Genomic DNA, 22367 nt, shown 5'->3' with positions numbered 1-22367 from the left:
ACTTTGGAAAGCAACCGTTTCGTGATGAGTGTGTGAGTGTTGACCACGTGTAGCGTCCATTGCTGCAATGGAAGCGCTTTGCCCCACGATGGCGTAACTGCCATACAATGAAACCACTGGAAGCGGCTCCAATTTTGATGGAGGAGGCTTTTTGGATAGCGGAATATAAAGTGTTTATTGTGTTGTACCTTTTGACTATAGTTTTAAGATGTATTGTATAGTGACCAAGAATCCTCGGCTCTGTAAAGTTAATTCGCTTGAGCCTTATCAAATAAATTAATGGACAAAAAAAACGGTGTTTAGTTGGAATCCGCAACAATTTGTTTTCCGTCGATCTTGTTTTCCGTACTGAGTACCAATGCTACCGACGCCGTTTAATTTCCGCATCCAACTTACTTGAATTGAACGGGTAGGAAGGTGATCAATATCCCTCTTTTTTCTATTTGCAAATTTTACCGAGCTTGTGAACAGCTGAACAAGCCGCCAACATTTTCAAATGACTTTTTTTTTATCTTTAAATGGGGTGATGAACGAAGTCTGTACAAGTCCAGAATAAATTCACTGGTCTTTGAAATTTCAACTGATTTTTAAACTTTTAGAGAACAGTTCAAACATTGCAGAACACACAGGTAACAATTTGATGCCTAACAAGTGTTGTTTCAATGATTTTAATTAACCCTTAATTTGAATATTTTTTTGTAAATAGAACACGTTAACCATTATTCAGTTTTTAAACATCTAAATCTGGTGAATTTATTCAGCCGAAAGCTTAACAGTAACATACATTTTAAGCTTGTTAAGGCATTAAATAGCAGTTTTTTTCCAGCCCTTGTTCAGCTGTCTAGTTTTATTAAAAAAAAAAAATGGAATGGAAGACCACTTCATATCTAATATTTTTCATGGGACTGCTTTACCTTGTTGCTGACTAATGGAGATCGAAGTAGGCCGTGCTGCGAAAATGACGTGTTTTTGTTTTGCTGCGTCGTTTTCGTTCTAGTGAAAATGTTATAAATTTACAATTACATTTAAAAAAAGTATAATGAGAGAGAGAGAAGGATTAGTATTTTCCATTTAATTCCACTACTTTATTTGCTTATCCTTGACAGATACGCGTATTTCGTCTACAATGTGCAGACTTCTTCAGTGTCTTGTACTAATACTCGACTCGAGGTCACAAGTCTTTCAACTACTACGCAAATGGAGTGTACTACGAACCGGAATGCAAGAGCAATTTGGATGGATTGGATCATCTGATCAACTGTGGCCTTACCACCGATGCGACGTATGTAAATTTGAAGTGAGATTTCGGTTTAAATTTGAATTAAGTAAAAGAGTTGTTTCATTTTCGGATATGTGTCATTCTATACGAGATAAAATAAATGATTTTCGATTTTTGTGTTAAAAATAAAAGCTAATTAGGTTGAGTGGAAGCATTAAAAATTCCGTGTCATTGTGCCGTGAAAAGTAGTCAGTCAATTGGCCTTGCCGTCTACCAAACCAAACTCATTTGAACAATACCGAATTAATTTTCACGGCACAATCACACGGAACTTTTATTGTTTCTACTAAATCTAATTAAGTGACAATATCACTTGTTGAGGTACTACGATCGGATTCTCCCGGAACTCCAACCCGATGGTAAAACCGAACGTCTTAGATTGAGATCCTTCTTCTTGGCATAAACCATTCCGACGTGGAAAACTTCCGAGAGCTTCTTGCCCGGAATCATCACCTTTTCAAAATTGGCCTTGTCTTTGTCGTTCTTTTCAACAGCTTCACCGACGGAATGGCCTTCTTACCGTCCTTCTCGATCTGCTTAAAGAAATCGACCTTCTTCTTACTGGTTAGGAAAAAGATTGACTTTTCGCACAGCACCGTAATCGTATCGATCAGCTCGTATCCCAGCAGCCAAGTCTTCAGCGAGGTTGATTTACTGTAGATGGTTTCCTCGTCTACGCCGACCGCCGTTAGAATACAATCCACCTTCTGCAGCGAATCATCATGGGAAAACTCTGATTCCTTCCAGCTGGCGTAGAGGCGTTTTATTCGTCGGTAGAAGAAATCCTTATCGTGCACGATATTCGACATTTTCGGGGCCGTTGCGATTGGCAAACCTAAACATTCAAGCTTTCAGATACTGGGTTGCCAAATATACCATACTATTTTTTGAAAAATCGCGGCTTGCTCTATGCCCGGCACAATCGGCAAACCAGCGGCACACTGAGAAAAATATTGACCCAAGATTAGTGTGCGGAGTGACCTACCCCGTTTTTTTTTAAACTTTATTAGAGAGATTTTTAGCCGTTCATCTCTATAAAATGGGAGGCCCCAGAGGGGTGCACCCCGTGTAAAAAGTGCATTAAGTGAAAATTTTCAAATTCTTATCCGTTGCATGTGATGCCGACTGTTCTAACCAACGCGTAGCTACGCTCAGCTAAGTTTATTTACCTTTTCGTTCCTCTGTCCTCGATAGGAAATATCCATCTAATTCAAGACGATAATTTCAAAACTTACTAAATACGCGTCAATCAAGTATTGCACTACTGCTTGATTGAAAGTTTCAGTACATTATCAATGGTGTATATTTGCATCGATAATGTATTGGGCTATTGTAGCTGCGGTAGAGTTGTCACCTTCTAACTCCTGGGTTCAAGTTTCTTGCATTCATAAGAAATGATTGCAGGCAGATTTTATCCATAATGCCACTGCCAGACAGTGGGAGTTAGGCCAAGCGCGAATCTTCATTCTAATCTACGATTCCACATACTATAAAATAACCTTTTACACATGAGAACCTCCTATCGTAGCGGCGCCGGTGGTGTGGTGGTAACAAACATTTTCAGGCGCAAAGAAGCAACCGGATCGAGCAGATAACGTTTTTTAATTCCAAAATCTGAAGACTGTTTTGAATAATATGTTTAGGTAATGGGCAGCAACAACGTACAGATAAACTACTTACAGCTTCTATTTATTAAATGCTTGATATAACATCTGTTAAATTATATTACACAATTTGAAACACATATAAGGCAGACTTGAAAACATATATATACATTGCTGGACTCCCGTGATCATAACCTGAAGAACCAGCTACACAACACATAATGAAATACATAACATTAAATTAAAAAAAAACCATATAACTAGTCACCTAGTACTCAGACAAAATACCAAACCAAATACCAAACCAAACCAAAAACAAAAGATAAAAAAACAATCTCGTAAACACACAATAATAAAAGTGGTGTACAGTTTACTAGATTGCTATTACTGTAAACGATAAAAAAAGACGGCAAAGACCGCAGTAAACCATTTACCCTACAAAAAAGTACTAAAAACTCTTGAATGCTGCTTCATGGGAATGAATGTTGAGACATCTCACATCTCACCATGGCAAACAATGCGTCTTTGTAGTTCCGGAGATATGTCAAAAGAGATGGAGGAGGAGAGAGAGGAAAGGACGAGGAGTGGAGCATCTAGGAGGTTGAGAGGAGATGAATTGTAGGGATCGGGACAGTTGAGATTGGTCCGTCGAAACGAGCATAAGTGCGCAAAAAAAAAACTATATCTGCTATCGGGTGTTCAAGTGACAGTGGTTGGTTGAAGGTCACGAGTCAACCTTGGTGAAGTAACCACGAAGTCAGTGAAGTGCGATACCGGGGTACTATTACGGCCCCTAGCCTGGAGGATACAGCGTGGAAGACTACGATCGTGTGACTGTACCGATCGGGGGCGTCAACCTCGGCGGGTCCAGATCATTCGCTGCAAGTCCGGCGTGTTCGAACCCCTCTTCGGTGATTGGTGTGGGGAATATCCACGGAATTCCCCCCTGAAACGTCACTGAGGGTTACTGTTGGACATCATTCCAGGACGGACCACAAGTAAGCCCCTGCTCAACACCCTACGGTGCCGGTGGTCAACGAGCCCCAACCGCTACTTCGTTGGATCACACGCGACGTGGAAGCTAGAACGGACGTTTTGGAGGTTAGGGCCCATTAAGGTTCAGCGGGTCCGCCTCCGCTTATTGGGCTCCTGACCTATGAGTTCACTTCCCGTCGGCGGGCACACGACGAACCCTCTCCAAATCAACCCGGACAGAAGAAGCATCGGACGTAGTCACAGGCGGTAACCAGGAACTGCCCGGAGACCACGTTTTTGGCATGTAACCTGCATTCAACAAAGGTATGAAGTTTTCCTTCCTCCTCCTCCTCGCATGCAACGGACCAAAGGGCCCCATCGGATGCAGCAACGGCCGCAACGAGCTCTCCCTTCAACCTTTGTATCTTGTTGGAATAAAATTTAAAAATATTTAAGTCCAATTTCTATTTGTAACTTTATTTCTAATTTCCGAGCCTAAGGATGACATGTCTTTGTTCTGCTTTATTGTGTCTTTGTCCACTTAGTTTCTGAGTCCTCCTCGAGCAAGCCAGCCGACCCTGAGTGGATAAACCACGGGTTAGACGATAATTATAGTGTTGGAATAATATTCCTCCCCTTTCCCAACCAGATGCAAGGACGTGGCCAGGACAGCTCTGGTCTGTTGGAGGGAGACACATCCTTTATCTAAGAGGTAGTAATTAATCACAAATTACTATCTAACAGCAACGGATGAAGGTGGGTCTCCTTCTTAACAACAGTTTGGAGCTCGTACCACCTACGACATTGTGCAACCTGGTTTATGCTATTCTATGCTATGCTTTACCTTGTTGCTGACTAATTGAATTGGCATATTGATATTGATATTATAAGTCTAAAAATTACCTGTGTATTTCGGGATTCGCGAACCAGCAGTCACTGATTCGCAGGCGTCAACCATACCTACTGGACCACTTAAGTGTGTGGCAAAAAGGTATGATCATTACCTTGAAGCACGTTAAATTTAAGTTGAATAATAGCATCCGGAAGAGTTATTAAAAAAAGTATACGACTCTATTTTAAAACTATTTGCAATCAAAATAATCTACAGCCCTAGGAATTCTAGTGGTACCATAAATTTTGAATTTTATCAAGAAATGGCTAAGATATGTCATTTCAAACGTTATGTTACACGTTTTTCGAAGGCACCGTGTTCGGAGTATTAAGGTTGCACTCGTATTAAATCATCATCACTTTCATAGTTCTTTTTTTCTCCACGGGAGCAACTTTAATTTGCCAATTTAACTGAAATGTTCTTTAATTGTTTTTACTAATAAAGGAGATTGGGCAAAAATGTATGGAGACTGGTCCAAGAATATACATCAATGACTGATATCTCATTTGAAAGGTATCATTAAGACAAGAAAAAGTTGGTATGAGATCAAAAAATTTTACCGTGCGAGAAAAAAGTTACTCGATGTGTAATGTTGGCAATTGGCCATTTTTGCTCATTTTGCTATATAATCATCTTTTCCTTTTTGCATGTGGTGTGTTGTGTCATCATCATCATCATCCTCATCATCACCATCATCATCATCATCATCCCGGCACTTCCGTAGAGCGGTGGTTTTCAAATGCTCCGTGGCTCCGAGTAACAAGCTCACTGATCTCACATACGCTTACAGGTAACCACGAGCAGCATTACACCACTAATCTCTTTAATTGGGTCTCACGGGGTACTCGATAAAAAAAAACTGGCTTTAGCGCCTACTAAGTCCGATTAACACTATGTATCAACGGAATGTAACATGTATATAAGTATGAGTAGCCAAACAATGAGTATTATATAAAAGTATTGAAATTGATGATTGTTAGATAATTCTATAAACAGTTTAATAACAAGGATCCAATAGCACTGGAAAATAATAACAGAGATCAAGTGACCTCAGATTCCCGTACCTATATACTTATCATTATCATACACCATTGTTCGATGATTTAAATAAGGGAGCATCAACCTATGTGAAAATAAATTAACTCCATGGCCTCTATTATATAATTACTCTCTTATTTGTTGATCTCGCACTTATTTTCTTTTCTGATTTGCTATAAGGTCAGGTAACGGTTCGACGGAGCTCGAGTAGTGTATCCTATCTAAACCAAATTCACTCAGATTTATTGCCAACTCCATTTTGTTTGCCGGAATTGGTTTACTTCATAAATATCACCGTATATTGTGTTACATTTGTCCAGTTTTTCATAAGAGTAATGTCAACTATCTTTAAAATATGTATTTGTTCTGCAGATACTTCGTTGATCATTCGCTAAAAAAAAAATCATTTGATTTCCCGAGCAACACAGAAATCATGTTTTGCCTACTTTGCAACTGTTCGGTACTACGAAGATGTTTTCGTCTGTTAACTAGAGATTTATTCGAATTACATCCTGATGTGGCCGTTTTCATTACTAATACAGTTGCACCAAATGAGGTAGTATATCCGTATATATTTTTGGGATGAGTGCCTCAATATACAAAAGATTGGTTTGAGTTGTATGGATTCAGTGTTATGGAAAAAGTATTTGGCCCTTATTACGGGTGTTATTTTACGGGTAAAATGAAGGGAAGTGACGAATTTTCATCCACGCTGAAGTGATTACTGGGCAAATCAAATAGGAAATCACTTCACCGTGAGTGACAAGTTATGATTTCACTTCGTTTTCACCGTGTTAAGGGCTTTTATTTTGACCATGAATTGAGTGCAATATCAGGGTTGTTAATCGATAACTCGATAACGTATTTTCGCATCACTTAACGAATAGACTTCTCTGAAGTTTATGAATTGCACAAGTATTAGTGCAGAACTTTGGGTGAATTCAAAGGTTTTCATGCACGAATACTTTTAATTTACCCCAAGTTCTGCACTAATACTTGTGCATTTCATAAACGCCAGAGAAGTCTATACAGCGCACTAGATGCGACGTTATGTTTAACGTACAGAACGAGAGTTAAATCGATTGTCGTGAGTTGGCCATTTCGGTTTCCAAGTCTAGCGACAATAAATATAATGCAAAACTAAGATACTATATCTGTTGAATTGTTAACATTTTCTTTCATAGATTGTTTTTAACGTCGAAGAATATCTCTGTCATGTTTACTGGGTCAGCGCTAACCGAAATGCTCATGCTGGAAATGAACAGCTTAATACCGTGGGATTCCTCGAGATTGACGAGTATTCACGGCAGCAAATACATCTAATCGCTGTATTTTTACTAATTGTCACAACGATACAAGATGCCGTATTCCGTCTGGAATCAAGAAGTTTTTGCTAATCCACCATTACAAATATGTTCCACAAAATTCCAGAGTGTGCCAGGAGCATTTACGAGAAAACGAATTGAATGAATTATTGGATTCTCCCAACCTTAACCACTATTTCAACGGCACCCATACAAAAAAAAATGTTTGATATTTTTAGAGCTGCTTTGCAGCAAAATGGATTTGATTTCGAAAACTTGTTGGAAATGGACGATAATGAACTGTATTATTTAGTAGGATTTGACAGTTCGAAAAAATTCTTGAGCAAATTCCATCCCTTACAAACAGATGTGTTACTCCAGGTACGGCTTTGGGAATATATCTTGTAAAGTTGCGTAGTGGTGCATCGAACGAAAATCTAAGTGCATTGTTTAAAATAAGCCGATGGACACTTTACGACCCCTCAACAAAACCAGAGAATGTTTATAACTGTACATAGTTTGTACCCAGGCATTTAGGATTTGATCATATTGACCGAGAAGGCGTGGTGAGAAGAAATCTCATGATCAATACACGGAAACATGGATGTTCCACTGGAAATGCAAAAAGCATTCGTCATCTCCGATGGCACGTACGTATGTATATTTTAGAAAAGCAGCAGCTATTCTTTCCAGCGAAAATCGTACTGTCTTCATAAGTACGATAATCTATTGAAACCTTTACTAATCGTTTGCTGTGATGCATTGATTTCATAGGCTAGGTGATGTTTTTATTTTGGACAGAGGAATTCGAAGAACTGAGTTTATTCGGCTATGAAGCAGTGATGCCATATTCCAAAACCCGGAATCAAGACCAACTGATAACGGAGCAGGCCAATCAGTCACGGTTGGTTACCATCTGTTCGATGGGTGATTGAGGAAGTTAACGGATGATTCAAGCGAGATTTCACGTTGTTCTGTCAACATTATTTCAATGTGGTTATGCAGCATATGTTTGAAGATTTCAGAGTGGCAGCAACCCTAATAAATGCGTTCCACCCACCTGTTGCGAACAACGCACGGGCTCCCGACTTTCTTGATATAATTAATGAAAGAATCAACCTGCCTAATTGATTGTCTGAATACGTCATAAACAACCATTTGAGCAGGCAACGAGCTAATGTCTGGGGATCTACCAGAATTCCACGATTTAGCAGTAATATTTGGTTGATAAGATGCAGAATTCTTTGAAATTTTGATTTATTCATAATAATTTAGTTTTAATAGCGTTTTTAGATTGTTGGACTGACATGTGAGACATCGTTATGTTTTTAAATATAGATGGAAAAACTAAAACACCTCAAATTCGTTAAGAATATACGGGATACCTTTTTTCTCCCACGATAAAAAGTTTTGACCCCATACCAACTTTTTCTTGTCTTAATGAGACCTTTCAAATGATATATATGTCATTCGTGTACATCACAGGACCAGATTTGCCCAATCTCCTTTTTAATTTTTATTTATTTTTTTTAGTGAAGGAATGAGATTTTTAACTTTATGATATTTTCTTAAGAAAGCTCACACAATTTTCTATAGTTCACTGTCGTACGAAAATTTTGTAGGTCGTATCATTTTTAAATTATATTTTTTTTGTAGAGAAAAAAAAAAGTTCCGTCCTTTTTCGAAAAGGCTCTAGATTTTTTTAAAGAAACAATTGGGTTCTGTTATTTTGAAAAATATATCGGGTTCTATTTATCATTTGAAAGGGCTTCGTTTTCTGAGCACAACAAATTTTTTTTTCGACTGTTTAGACTTCCATCGTGATCTTTAAATCAAGATTTAAAGCAAAATAATCACTACGCATTTTGACACAAAACTAACAAATTGACAGCTCGCTCCCATACAAAGTACCACCAAGGGGCGCTAAGCTGCACAGTTCGAAAAAGTAATGTAAATTTCTGTTCAATATGATGCACATATTTAAATGGAGCGTCACATATCATATAAGTTTACATTATATATCATGTAAAGTTCTGAGGCATTTCATGCAATGTAGCAAATAGTGCTCAAAAATCGATGAAATTTTGGATTTCGGTTCAATTTGTAATGCAGATTACGAATATGAAATTACCTCAATAGCCCGAAATCTTGACAGCCACAAAGTTTCATTGAAATCTGAAAAGGTGCTGCCAACCACTAATCGAATTGACGTGAAATTCGCCCATGAGATCAAAAACATGCTCGAACAATTATTGCTTTTAAAACTATCGTCGAAAGTTGGATGTCATCCAAATTTTTTTTTCCGCAAAAATCAATTGCTATTCTTCGGCAATCTGTTTTTCATTCAATAATCTGCTAATGTCCACTACCTACGTCCCACTACTGAAATCCACGCCATGTCGCTTCGTCGCAAGCTTTTTACACTCCATTTCTCGTTTGTGTGCGTGCCATTCACACGCATTTACGAGCTTACCGAGAGAGAAAAAAATGTGAGGCGAAAAATACGTGATTCGACAGATGTATCACTGTCATGTGTATGACGTGAGCAGATTTTCATTCCCTCTTGTCACCTTTTCTGTTCTTGACGGTTCTGCTGCACGACAATTCACAACCTGCACACAAACACACAAAAGAACGAAGAAGGAAGCACTCACACAATCGCAATTTGCCTTCTTCAAGCGCGCACCACATGCACATGCCACCCCGATTCGAAGCAGCGAAGCCTCAGCCGACCACCGTTCGAACGCCCTCCCGCTTACCCTTCCCCTCCCCCTCTGCCCTGTTGGTGGCTCATTCAAGCGAGATTGTGAGAAAATTTTCATTGATTTTCTATTTTGAAACAGTTTGTCTTTTTCTGGTCATTCGGTTTTCGCTGTCTTCTCGCTTCTGGCCACACTCTCCTTGATTGCTGCTGCTCCACCAAATTTTAGCCTTCCAGCAGACTAAGCAGAACGAAAAATTGCTCACCTTATACGGGGTATCCTCCTGTGATGTAAGATCCCGATTCGGTTGCGACTGGTTTGTTTGATTTTTTTCCCGTGTGATTTTCCTACGATAATTGATTGCTTTGCACCAAGCGTAAAGCTCCCGGTTTGGCCAGTTATCACAATTTCATATTCACCAAATGGCTTACTGGTAAACTTTTTCCCCGTTGGATTTGCTGCAGCAGAATTTAACACAGATCCATTTTCACGTCACTCACAGTACGCCACCACATGCTCGAAAGGACCCGAATCCCAGTTACCAAATTTTCACACACTCCTTCTCCTGCCCTTTTCGCTTTTCGCTTCGTATCCTCTCCTCCTTCTCTTGCTTCTGGGCCCTTTACCTCGTTTTTCCTTTTTTTTACAGAAGAACAAAAAGACCACGGGATGCAGTCTTCTATTGAAGATTCACGATTGCACACGGAACGGAAATACGATTTTCCCCACCAGCCAACTGCTGCTGCTTCTTCTTTTTTACCTTCTGACACCACAACACCACTTCCAGCGCTTAAAGCTTCGCACGAACGCACTCCAACCCACACGTGGTCCTCCTAAACTTCCTGTCACCCACACGCACCCCAATGTATACTAGATATGTGCAGCAGCTGCCTTGGAAGGGTCGAAGTAGGCGGGCAACGACGGTGATGGTAACTAGGACTTTTTTTTCGGTTTGTGCGGACGCCCGAAAGAGAATACCCCTTGGCGCGGTCACGATCGCTACTGGACTGACGGGAGCGTGTTTTTCCAACGCTGGAAAAACCATCGGAATGTGATTCCCGACCCCGACGACGACGGCAGGAAGAAGAGAGCTCGCATCACAGAGTGCTGGCAGAGAAAAGAGAACCCGCACGGGGTGAACTGAGATGCGTGCGTGCTGCCTAGCTGACAGGCGCAATCTGCGATTCGCTCCTCATGCTCGCCATGGGGCGAGAGAAGAGAGCAACGTCGCACGAAACGAACTTTTTGTCGGTAGTTCCGATTTTGAATCTGGGTTTTTCGGGTTTTACCAATTCCGGATTGCATCGTTAATAGATTGTAATCATTAGACGACGTTGCCACCCGGACACGACGCTAGGCGCTTGAACCGTAATGGGTTCGCTACTTTGTAGAGAAATGAGCATACTGAAAGTGCACACTGCTGTTCGTTTGGAGGAAAACTTCAACTCCGTGTCATTGTCAAAAGATATAGGTATAATAATGGGATTCGAGAAAACAGAAAGAAAACCTGAATCTATAAAACTATGGTGAGATCTGATCCTTCTTATGTATTATAATTCTGGAAAAATTGCTCAAGTCTGCAATCAGGGAAGGAAAGGAAAATGATTACTGATGTGTGATGGTCTGAATTATCATGTGATAAATATTGGTTCATGGCAGATTTTGGCCAGATAGCACTCGGAACATGCCATGATATCAAAAAATCAAGCAACTGCGAATGTCATCCGTACAAGCCGTGATATCGAAGCTACGAATATCAAGCAGCTACAACTCTAACCAAACCGTGGTTTCATGATTTTTGCTTTGCATCCGACCGCGACCCGAAACTACCGTCACTGCTGGCAGCAGTAGCTTCGTGTCTGCCATCGGCGAATAATTAAAAGAGATAGCAAACCCTCCCTTTCTAAAGCTGGGTTTAGACAGGGCAAGTCAATTGATCAAGTCAGTTGAATTCAACTGACTTGAACGCGAATTGAACGTGTAAACCATGCCATTCAACTGGCTTGATCAACTCACTTGAATTGAAAAAAAAGTTGAACCAGGCTCAACTTTTCAAGCCAATTGAATTCAACTGAGTTGATCATTTGACTTGCCCTATCTAAACCCAGCTTAAGAAAATGATGTGCAACGGAATCATTTTTGTGTCGAATCAACTCTCAGATTAACTTTTGCACGCTGGGAATAGTCTCGCAATATCAAAGGAGCTCGTAAAACCAATATCAATCATGGTATTTTGTTCCAATATCACGCGTGATATTGAGAGCGTATGAGAGCGGAAAAATATCATTTGATTGATGATTTTCCCAACACTGATGTGGTCAATACGGCTTTTGGCGTTCGAATTGGCCACAAATGATCATATTCTTGAATTTTGATGTCATTTAGTGTACGTCAGACTCTGGTCACTTTCCATCTGTGGTCGATGTGGTCCCTGGTACCGTTGAACCCCGTCAGTTTGAATAGCTAACAAGTGGCTTAAAATCAATAATTTTGATCAATGAGCATAAATGTTCATAATTAACCAGAATACAGCGATGGCTCCTATATATCCGGAACATCCGTAAAAGTGGTAAATTTACTTCGGTTTTTCGAAAACACTTTGTAACTGTGATATAAGAAAAAAATTGGGGTCGTGACGAAACGTGGCCCCGGCTAGCCATGGGACAGTCCTCTGGAAGATCCAGAATATCCATAAAAGTGGTCAATTCATGAAACTGATCCGACAGCTCCGAAATTTTTTCGAAAACATTAGTAACATATTTTTATAAGAAATAATGTGGGGTCATGACATAAACATGGACCCGGATGGCAAAAGGACTGTCCTTCGGAAGATCCGGAACATCAGTAAAAGTGCACCATCCACGAAACTAATCCAGATAGTCGGTTTTTCAAGTGATATCTATACCCTTCTTTGTAAGAAGGGTAAAAACAAAATCGACAGCGTTACGAAAAGTGGTCAGGTTTTGACCACTTATAACTCTGTCAATAGCAGATGGATTTTAATTCTAAGCAAACCAATCGATTGGAAATTTTTCTAGAAATCTGCTAAAATGAACTCGTTATCAATTTACAATAGGTCACTATTGAAAATTACACAAAATAATCAAAATTATCTCCGCGCTTTCCCTAACACAGATTTAAAAAACGAATTTCATCCGGTCATGCTGAACGGTGCTTATTCAATCACCGTGTGTGGTGATGTCCGGTCGGTCGTCTTGAGCAGCAGCAGCAGCTTTCGGCGCGTGGCGTTGAACATTGTTCTTCAGTACACAACGAAAGGCTGCCTGCAAGCAGCTAGCTATTAAGGCTGCCCTCAAGAACCCTCGATCCACCGAAGAAGGAGGAAGAAGCCACACAGCTACTGAACGGATTCAGTCGCTCTTCTTGAGTCGCTGTCACCCTCGTTCCAAACAACATACAGCTCGCCAGCCTCATCCGTGTTGAACACCCTAATAGCTCAGCATTACTTAACCATCACGACAAAACGGTGGTTCTTTTCAGGACCACCATAAATTTGTTAAAGTGTATTTTCAGGATAATTGTCAAGGTCTTCAATCGGATGTCAGTTCCCATAGGGGTGCAACTTCAAATATAATAGTCAGTCACGGCATGAAAGTGGTCTGATTTTGATCCAGAGATGATGGATTTTAATTCTTAATACGCCAATCGATAGGAATTTTTTCTACAAATCTGTTAAAACTAAGATTTTTTTCAATTTTCAAAAGGTCACTATTGAAAATTGCACGAATGTGCAGCCGTTGCTAAGATAATTAAAATTATCGTCGATTGCCTGCGAAAAGCGATTTCCCTAGCACAGATTTCAAAATCGAATTCCATCCCGTCTCGCCGAATGGTCACTGCATGTGTTGAGTGTTTTATTGTTAAGATTTTGAGATTGAGGCTAGTTTATCTCAAGGTATAGAAATGTTAGGGCAAAGGACTAAACAGGATAGACTCCATCATGAGGGCTGAACGACTCAACCCATCTGGAGCCTTCCCAACAGCCGAAAAAAAAGAGAACAGGAGTAGCGCAGCGGAAGCTGGTGAGTCGTCTCCGAGCAGGTCACGGACGCTTGATGTGATTCCGCGGATTTCCCTGAGATTTTCAAATTCAGGACAGACGCAGAGAACGTGTTTGACCGTCGCTGGAAACATGCATATCACGCAGCTCTTCTGGAAAGTTCCTCCATTGAAATAGCAGTAGAATCTGTAGTGCCTGGACATATTTTTTTGGTCCTGTAGGCTCCTAAGATCTTTCCATTCTTCCGTGCTGCCTTTGATTTTCCGGATGAAGAGTCCCCTGGTGCGATTCCATTCTCCTTTACATGCTTCCTGGACCGTTGGCTTCTCACCTACCGTAGAATGTCCTGTAGCGGTACCAGGTCTGAGAAGCTGGGGCCGTTTGATCTTGATCCGGCGACATTTCCAGGCACTCCACAATGTTCTGGCACCCAAGTGAAAACAGCACTACGCGGGGCGTATTTGGCGGTAGCTTGTATCCACGGGTGCTTTGGGGCTGCTGAACTTAATTCCTGGATGGCGCCGAAGGAATCCGTTAAGATGAGGACCGGTCGGTCAGCGAGTGTTGTGATCGCTTCAGCTAAGAAGACAGAACACTGTGGATACAGACTGTTACTAGCGCTTATTCCACCTCATGTAATACCATCATAGAGGTAACTCTAAGACCACTGGGTCCCGAAGAAAATCATTATTATTTTTGGCTCACTCAGTACCAGAACAACGGTCCCAAGCAGTCCCAAGCTATTTCACTCACCCCTGCATGTTCTGCATGAATCCACACACCCCTGATGTTATCTGTCAAACTTTCATAGCGAATCAAAACAAACATAGTGTAGTAATAGAATTTCAACTAGAACAGGGTACGTTAATCCTTTGCTTGGGACCAATAGGCTACTAAAGTGGTGAGCCAATTTAAAATCGTTAGTTTCGTATTGATTGTTGATACCATTGCCGACACCCGATCTCGAGTGGGATCCATCCGTGTAACGGTGCGTGTGACCGGCGTAATCGGATCCGAGGAGTTCGGCAACCGATCTACGCAAAGCTAGATAGTTGTCTCCTGCTCTAAAGCGATGCTGTCGACGATAATACTCGTAGAGAGCCAACTTCTCACCGTGCCAGTGTCAAAATAATTAACTACTTTGGAAATCACCAACCGAGTTGTTAAATATCCAATTAGATTCAATTCGGAAATCTCCCACTAATGTATCTAACATGAATCCAAACCTGAAAGAGAAGTCTTTATGTTACGCAGGACTTCGGCACTACCTTTATAAGTAAGAGAGATTGTTTTAACAAATGTTGTCGAAGACTCGACCGTATATTCACACTATTTCTCAGTACACGGAATAATCAATCTGACACCAACTTTCTCTACTCCTTCCTACTCTACCGGGTCCAATTGCGATACATACGCGACAAACTGTTTTTTTTTCTGTTTTTGTTCTGCATTCATTCTCTTCTCTCTTTCTCACTCGGCTCTCCTCTTCTAAGTTCCTGTCAAATCCAGCATACCCAGTGCAAAAACAATGCCACCGGGGAGCCGTGCGCAGGGTTCTATTCCCCTCGTCGAAGAGAAAGATAATGGCTGCAATGAGACGATACCGGAAGGAAAGGATCCCTGCTTCCACGTAAGCAGCATCAGCTAGAGTGGAGGGCAGGAGACCTGAGATGGTGTGAATACTGCTGTTGTAAATCAGGGCGAGGATTTCTAGAGCTCCTCGGAAGCGATGCAAGTTAGATCGATCCCGTAGAGAAGCCCGAGCTACACGGAATCAAATCTAACGGTTGTTTCACCGGTGAGGTCGCGGGATGGCTTTAATCAGGTTACTTCAGCTACGACAGTCCTTCTTGACTTGGTGGGAGTGCGGCACAAACGACAGGGTGCGCACTCCGAGGACACGAACGGTGTTTTTGAGCGAGATAGCTTACTCATTTATTTTGATGGCGGTTCCACTGAGCCTGTGGCGTGAATGACAGACGTGACACCTAACGTTCTTCTTTGCTGACAGCTGGAAACCTGCTGATGCGGCCCATTTCACCACGACTGAAACCGGCATATGCGAAAACATGGGTGTTCTTGGGTAGGTGGCTAAACACCCCATTCATGGTCACCAGGAAGAGCGTGACCGCAATCACCGATCCCTGAGGGACGCGGAAAGATCGTTCCGTGAGAAAGTTACGGATGAAATGAACGACGTGTCCCTAAAGACCCCAACTCACAAGCTTGTCCAGGACGGCCGGAGTCCAGGTCCTGTTGAAGGCTTTCGATATGTCCAGCGATATAATTTCAACGTGATGGCACGTCACCTAGAGTGGCAAAGTAGGTTGAGGTACTGAATCCTTGCCGAAAAGCGTGCTGCCGGTGGTGTAAATAGCAGACTGTTGGACTCAAGAAAGAACTTGAACCTCTGATTAGGAGTCGGTGGTCCATAGCTCGTTGAAGAGGTCAACTTAGTTTGTCGGGACCCACCGATTTGCCAGTGCTCTGGCTCAGGGCGTATTGTAGCTCATTCCATGCAAAAGTTTAATGTATTCGCAAATTACTGTTTAATTTATTCGCAAGTTAAAGTTGTCATCGTATCCGAGAGCACCGCAAAATACTTCCCCAGTTCGTCGGCTAAGGCCACAATTTTATCGTGTTCATTCATTCTTAAGTTGTTTACACAAAGAGTCCTTTTCCTTATTATTAAGTTTATAAATTTGTTATTTTCACACATTTGCGAAAATGCGAAAAAGGACGCTACAAGGAATCACCTTGAAGTTGCTCCGCCCAAAACCCTTTTCATTATTCCTTCTGGGTGGTGAATTTTTTTTCGGATATGCACATACATTCAGGCGCCTCCCGTAAACACAAAATTGGTGAATATGCATTTCGATTCCAATTAGAAATTTGCATGGAATTTCTGTATGTCTCCCACTGTCGCAGATTTGATTTTTCATCCACCTCACTTGACGAATCGAAAAGCTCTCTCTCATTATCTCCAATGCTATTTTTGACTGTTATCGCTCTAGGCGACTAATCTGTATTTGCCAGCACTCAACAACGTGGGTTACAAAAAGCCATCAGCCTAGAAAACGAAGGTACAAAAAAGCCATCTGTAGAATTGATGACCTATAAACAGTAAAGACTGGCAGATTAGCCCAATAAAAAGAGTAGAATGATGGAGGAGATTAGTAATGTATATGGTCTTCTTCTGTCAAGCTGGCATTCTTCTTCCCTTTGTTCACAGACAAACCCGCAAAGCTTTATTAAATATAGGTCCTTAGTTAGAAGGCAGCAACCACCCTCATCCGGCCCACTCCACAGTTTGAGCAACGCACAGTCTCCAAGGAAAGCCGATCCGTGAATGGCTGACGTAGCATTTCTTAGACGGTGCGTGTGTAGGAAAAGCGGGGGTGCGCTTGTGTGGCCTTCTCATTACAAATTCTACACCATCTACACGATTTATCAACAGATTAGAATGGGAATGCAATAAGTCGGCAAGATCCATGGAAATGGAAAGGCTCCGAGATGGGAGGATAGATTAGATGAATAAATAGAGCTCTTCCGTTTAAGACAACCTTCTTTATTCCAGGAAAACTTCTTCAACGCTATATTAAATTTCAAATGCAGCTCTTGGCAATATATTAAATTCTAATGACTTTTGTAAACATGTATGCCGTAAATAATATAGATATAAAAAAAATATTAGTCTCGGGATGTCAAAAAATTTGTCAGCTGGAGAGTATTGTAACAAAGGCTGCAATGTTATTCCACATAAGGATAAAGTAAACTGAGAGTGGAAAGCGCTGTCTATCGTTTGGTTATAGCAAAGGCCGCGTGAAATTTTGGGGAAATACCCCAAAACATTTCTTATTTTTAGATAAGAGTAGGGGTAAGAGGGGCATAGTGAACAGGTGGGGCATAATGAACATCCCGCACTCCAGTCCAAAACCTCTTATTGTTCGAAGCAAATTATTTGGTACAAGGTTCAATATCACCATTGCAACAAATGAACCAATTAACATGTTTCCAAATCAACCAATTGACCAATTAACTTGTTTCGAACCATAAGAAATCCAAGGCTAATGCAGAGGAGGTGCACATACATAAAGTATGTACATAAAGAGGCCAAATCCTTGAAAGTTTCCGGGTCCACAATACTCGTTCAGTTTTAACCGATCTGGGTGGATTCTACTCCAATTTGGGTTGTTTTTAAATTGCGTGCACGCACTATGAATACTATGAACATTTTTAGAATTTTAATGAAATTAGGGTCAGATTAGAATTTTAATTACAATTTCTATGGAGGATAATCTCAGAAATTCCTTTAAATTCAGCCTAGGGCTCATCTGAAATACTCAGCAGAGCTCCTCTGAAACACTCGTTCTAGTTCTCCTGGACAATCTCTCCTCAGAACTATCATGTAAATTCACCTTTTAAAGTTTTCCAGGCATTCTTTTTAGAATAACCTTGAAGTTCTCAACAGAATTCTTGTTCTTATATAATGTTTTCTAATATACACTTCTCTAGGACTTTCCTCCAGAATGCCATTGAAATAATGTCAATGCTCATTTAAATTTCCTGAAAAGTTTTTTTTCCTGTGAGATCATTTAAGAGTCTTGACAATTTTCCAGGGTCCTAAATCTTGTTTTATATTTGAAATATGGAATCGCAAGCATTGATAAACAATTCGAAATGAGGCATCGAAAGCTCTCAATTATTAAATGTGGAAGTGCATCATGAACACTAAGTTGACAGCCCACAATAAGCTAATAAAGGTTGAACACAAAACAATCCGGACTCAAAAATCTTGTTAGGGGATTAAAAATGCGTTTTATTTGTCATAGTTCGATGTTACAGCTATAAATAAGACTGACTGACATATACGAGCGTCAATTTTGACATCAAATTGAAACATAATAGATCAATCAAACGTACTTTCGAACTTTTCAGTCTCGGTGCACTTAATTTTACATGACATGTTTCTTTGTGTCAAAGATGGAGTCCGTCACGTGTAAGATTAGGTATTTCTAAGTGTGTAGGCCATTGCACGAACTTTTCTTCGTACACGGCCCATCATCTTTTGTACGAGCCCTGTTCCCGCTTGTTTGGCTGACAAATTCCATTTCCGCTTGAAATCCTTCATGTCAATTGCAGTGCCACCCTTTTTCTTCAGTATGTACTTCACAATTGACCATTTTTCCTCAATTGGCCATAGTTTCGGAGTATTGGCCGGATTCATCTCCTTGGGAACCACTGTGACGCCATTATCTCCATTTGAGTAGTGGCAGCTTGCCAAGTCCGACCAGAATAGGCAATCCACCCCATGCTGCTCCATGGTCCCGGAAGCACCGAAAGTTTCGCTTTTCCGCACACAACTGCAGATTGCTTCCTAGACAAGGCACTTTTTGATTTTACATTCTTCCGGGGCACTCTTCCGGTCAATCCAGGTATAAAATTTCTGCCCAGGAATTTGATCGAAAACTGCCAGGAGCGGGACTTTCGTTTCGAGCGTGCAGGATCGAATTGCGACGTGCTTGCTCCGGTGAAGTCATGATGTAAACAAATGAACTTATCCTGACAACCAATGCCTACTGTGATTCTATACACTCTTAGTTTGATTCAGTGAAATTTAAAAAAAAAAAAATACTCAAAAAATGACTTAATTGCCAGCGTTTTAAATATGTCCGGAATTTTTCGTGTTCAACCTTTATGCGATAAGTTTGAAACATTTAGCATAGCATTTTACTGCTATAATATTTTTTTATTTTTTTTATTTATAAACGTTTTGTTTGAATTTATTTCACCCCGATTGCAAGCGGAGCATCCCTCGATCATGCATATTTTTTTTTCAGTATTTGCTTTTCCCTCGCTGTGTCAACACGTCAGCTGTGTAGAATAAAAACAAAACAGACGCAAGTCAGTGATGTCGGTTCTACGAAATTTTTCATTATCTATAGAAATGTTTGAATTTTGCACAAATACGGATCCGTAGTACAAATTCACAGAAGCTCATTCTTGTTTTAGGGATTTGTTTTGTTTGTTTAGTGTGATTTTTCTTTTGCTGGTAACAAGTTTTTAAACTGTAGTAACTGTTAAAGATTGTTTTATCTCAAATTTTGTGTACATCGTACATCGTAATATTACACAACAATGCCGAATGACCAATGTGCAGCTGTTTGGATGTAATATTCAACAACTTTTTTTCCTGTATTCAGCAGATTAATATGTTGAATGTGTCTCCAGTGCGATGACTAGCCCCCTTATTATTGCATATACTAAATTGACCTGAAAAAGAACTGGCATCACTGATAAGATCAAAATGTGGATTCTTGCTTAACGCTTCAGTGGCGCCACCATGAAAAATTCGAGCACATTCCTAACTGAACCTTATTTGTCTGTGTCTGAGTGGTGCGAAGTCGATCACTATCGAATTTCAAGTTATTTTGCTAGAAAAAAAAAATTACATGCTCTCAATACTGAGGGGGACGACTCTATCTACGATGCAGAAAAGATTGTGTTTTGCTGTGGCTAGCTGCGCGCACGCTGAGTAGATAAAAAGAAGATTGATGACGATCCTGAAGATTTCCTGCAAAAAGATGATGCGCGATGAAAGTAGATGCGACAAATGAAAGAAGATTTTTCGAAGATTGATTCGCTAGTGTGAGATTTGTTGAGCATCTAAACTTGAGATTTAGATGTGTCGCCCCCCTCTCTCAATACCACTCACAAACTAGCGTCTTTTTTCCAGAGCAAACATGAAAACTCATTCGTAACTTTCTCATTATTTGTCACTTATTTCTTAATTGAGTCAATATGTTGTCAAGCTCGGAATAAACTTCATGTTCAAAATGGTTACCAAGTAAGAAACTGATCATTGCAATGGTCCAATATGCTTTTGCTGCTTTTCCTCAGACCCGTTTATTTTAATTTTTAAGTTTTCTTTGTTGAGGATGTTTTCAATCATTAGTGATTATTGCAATGAATTAATTGTACTTTTTCATTGGTATGAATAAGTTTGGCCAGCCCTTAAGATACACTTGTTTTATTACTTTACAATTTGATTTAAGTATTGGTGTTGGTCCTGATCACTGCACTTTTTTGACAGCACTAGTTGGATTTTTTTGACAACCATTTCGATTGACCACAGAGGTCTTAACTAAAGCCTATTAGTTAAAGTATGAACGACTGTTACCACAAAACTGAAAAAAAGCTTTCCAATCGAGCAAAGCGGTGCATTTTGACGGTTCGATTGGAACAACTTTTGACAGACGTCCATACTTTTTAACGGAGGGTTTTAGTCTTAACCACTTCAAACTATAGTCCCTATATTCATAGTCTTGCGGAAACAATGACGGGAGCTTATTCGACCTGTCACTTGCGGGAGCCAATCGAGCAAGACTGTTTTTTTTTAGTTCAATGTGGTTGAAGTATTGTGATCATGACGATAATTAAATCGAACAAAAAATATAATTTATTTAATTAATTAATTTGTGGTAAATTATCAATGCGTTTCTGAATGCAATTTTTACGTTTTTCATTGATAACACCGTAATCAATCTTCAAAAAAATCTTCTTTAATTTCTCGCATCATCTTTTTGCAGGAAATCTTCAGAATCGTCTTCAATCTTCTATCTATTAACTCAGCGTGTGCGCATCTAACCACAGAAAAACACAGATTGGGCCCATCGCTAAAAATCTGCTATTTATCAATTTTATCTAGATGAACGCGTCATTGGGATGGTACTTATGGATATTTTTGGTAGCTATTGAAAATTTAGTCGATGGCTAAATTTATGTATGGGCCCAAATTAGGGGCATTTAGGCCGACATTACATCCATTTCCCCTGCTATATTTTTTATTAGATTTTTTTACGGAATAAATCCTGGATGAAATGGTAATTTTGCAGGCATGCGATGAAAAGCGTAAGATAATCTGTATTATTTTAAGAAATTCCCTCCTATTCCAAAATGGTATACATAGATATTGGTACTGCACCGGGGGTAAGTCATTCTGCCACATTGTTCTAAGACGCTCAGAAACACACGCTGACAGCCTTCACCAATTCTGGCATCACTGAAAATAATGTTTACATTCGATTGTTATTTTGTTGTTTTGAAAAAAAAAACGAGAAAAAACGTCGTACCTTCCTCCTACAGCAAGAGGGCCAATACCGTGTTAAGGACTAATCTTCGAAAAACGGTGGCCGCCCGCTGACTGACTAATATTCGACCTCTACAGTTGCGAAACGGATATGAAACTCTACTACTGCTGCTGACGCAGCAAGTCAGAGGTATAACTGGCGGTCCTTTTCATGTCTCACCCTGAAAGCCGGTGCTCTGGGCTGCGGTCGTATTAGCTCCAAATAATCCTCGCGCCGATTGTGATTTTCATTAAACAAACAACAGACAAGGAGTCGTAGAAGAATATGTCATTTTCAGCGTTATGTTATGGTTGCCAGTAACTATATTTTTTCGGTTGAAATTTTGACACCTCGGTCAAAACAATGAAACACCCAGAAACACCTTCCGACACCCAAAAACACACATGAAACACAATAAGGGAA

The 22367-nt window shown here is 40.3% G+C and overlaps 1 protein-coding gene across 1 annotated transcript in view; it reads right to left on the bottom strand.

Moving 5' to 3' along the window:
* LOC135702165 (probable sodium/potassium/calcium exchanger CG1090) overlaps window positions 1–10555 on the bottom strand; it is a 91396-nt gene extending 80841 nt beyond the window's left edge. The window contains exon 1 of the mRNA XM_065223182.1: window positions 10060–10555. The gene's annotated coding sequence lies outside the window, so the exon portion shown is untranslated. The remainder of the gene's footprint in view (window positions 1–10059) is intronic.
* Between the last annotated feature and the right edge of the window lie 11812 nt (window positions 10556–22367).

The sequence above is a fragment of the Ochlerotatus camptorhynchus genome, unplaced genomic scaffold (assembly GCF_037179485.1).
Source record: "Ochlerotatus camptorhynchus isolate MF236.1 unplaced genomic scaffold, CSIRO-AGI_Acam_v1.1 ptg000185l, whole genome shotgun sequence".
Taxonomy (NCBI): domain Eukaryota; kingdom Metazoa; phylum Arthropoda; class Insecta; order Diptera; family Culicidae; genus Ochlerotatus; species Ochlerotatus camptorhynchus.
Note: the sequence above shows the minus strand (reverse complement) of the source record. Positions and strands in the feature narration are given on the sequence as shown.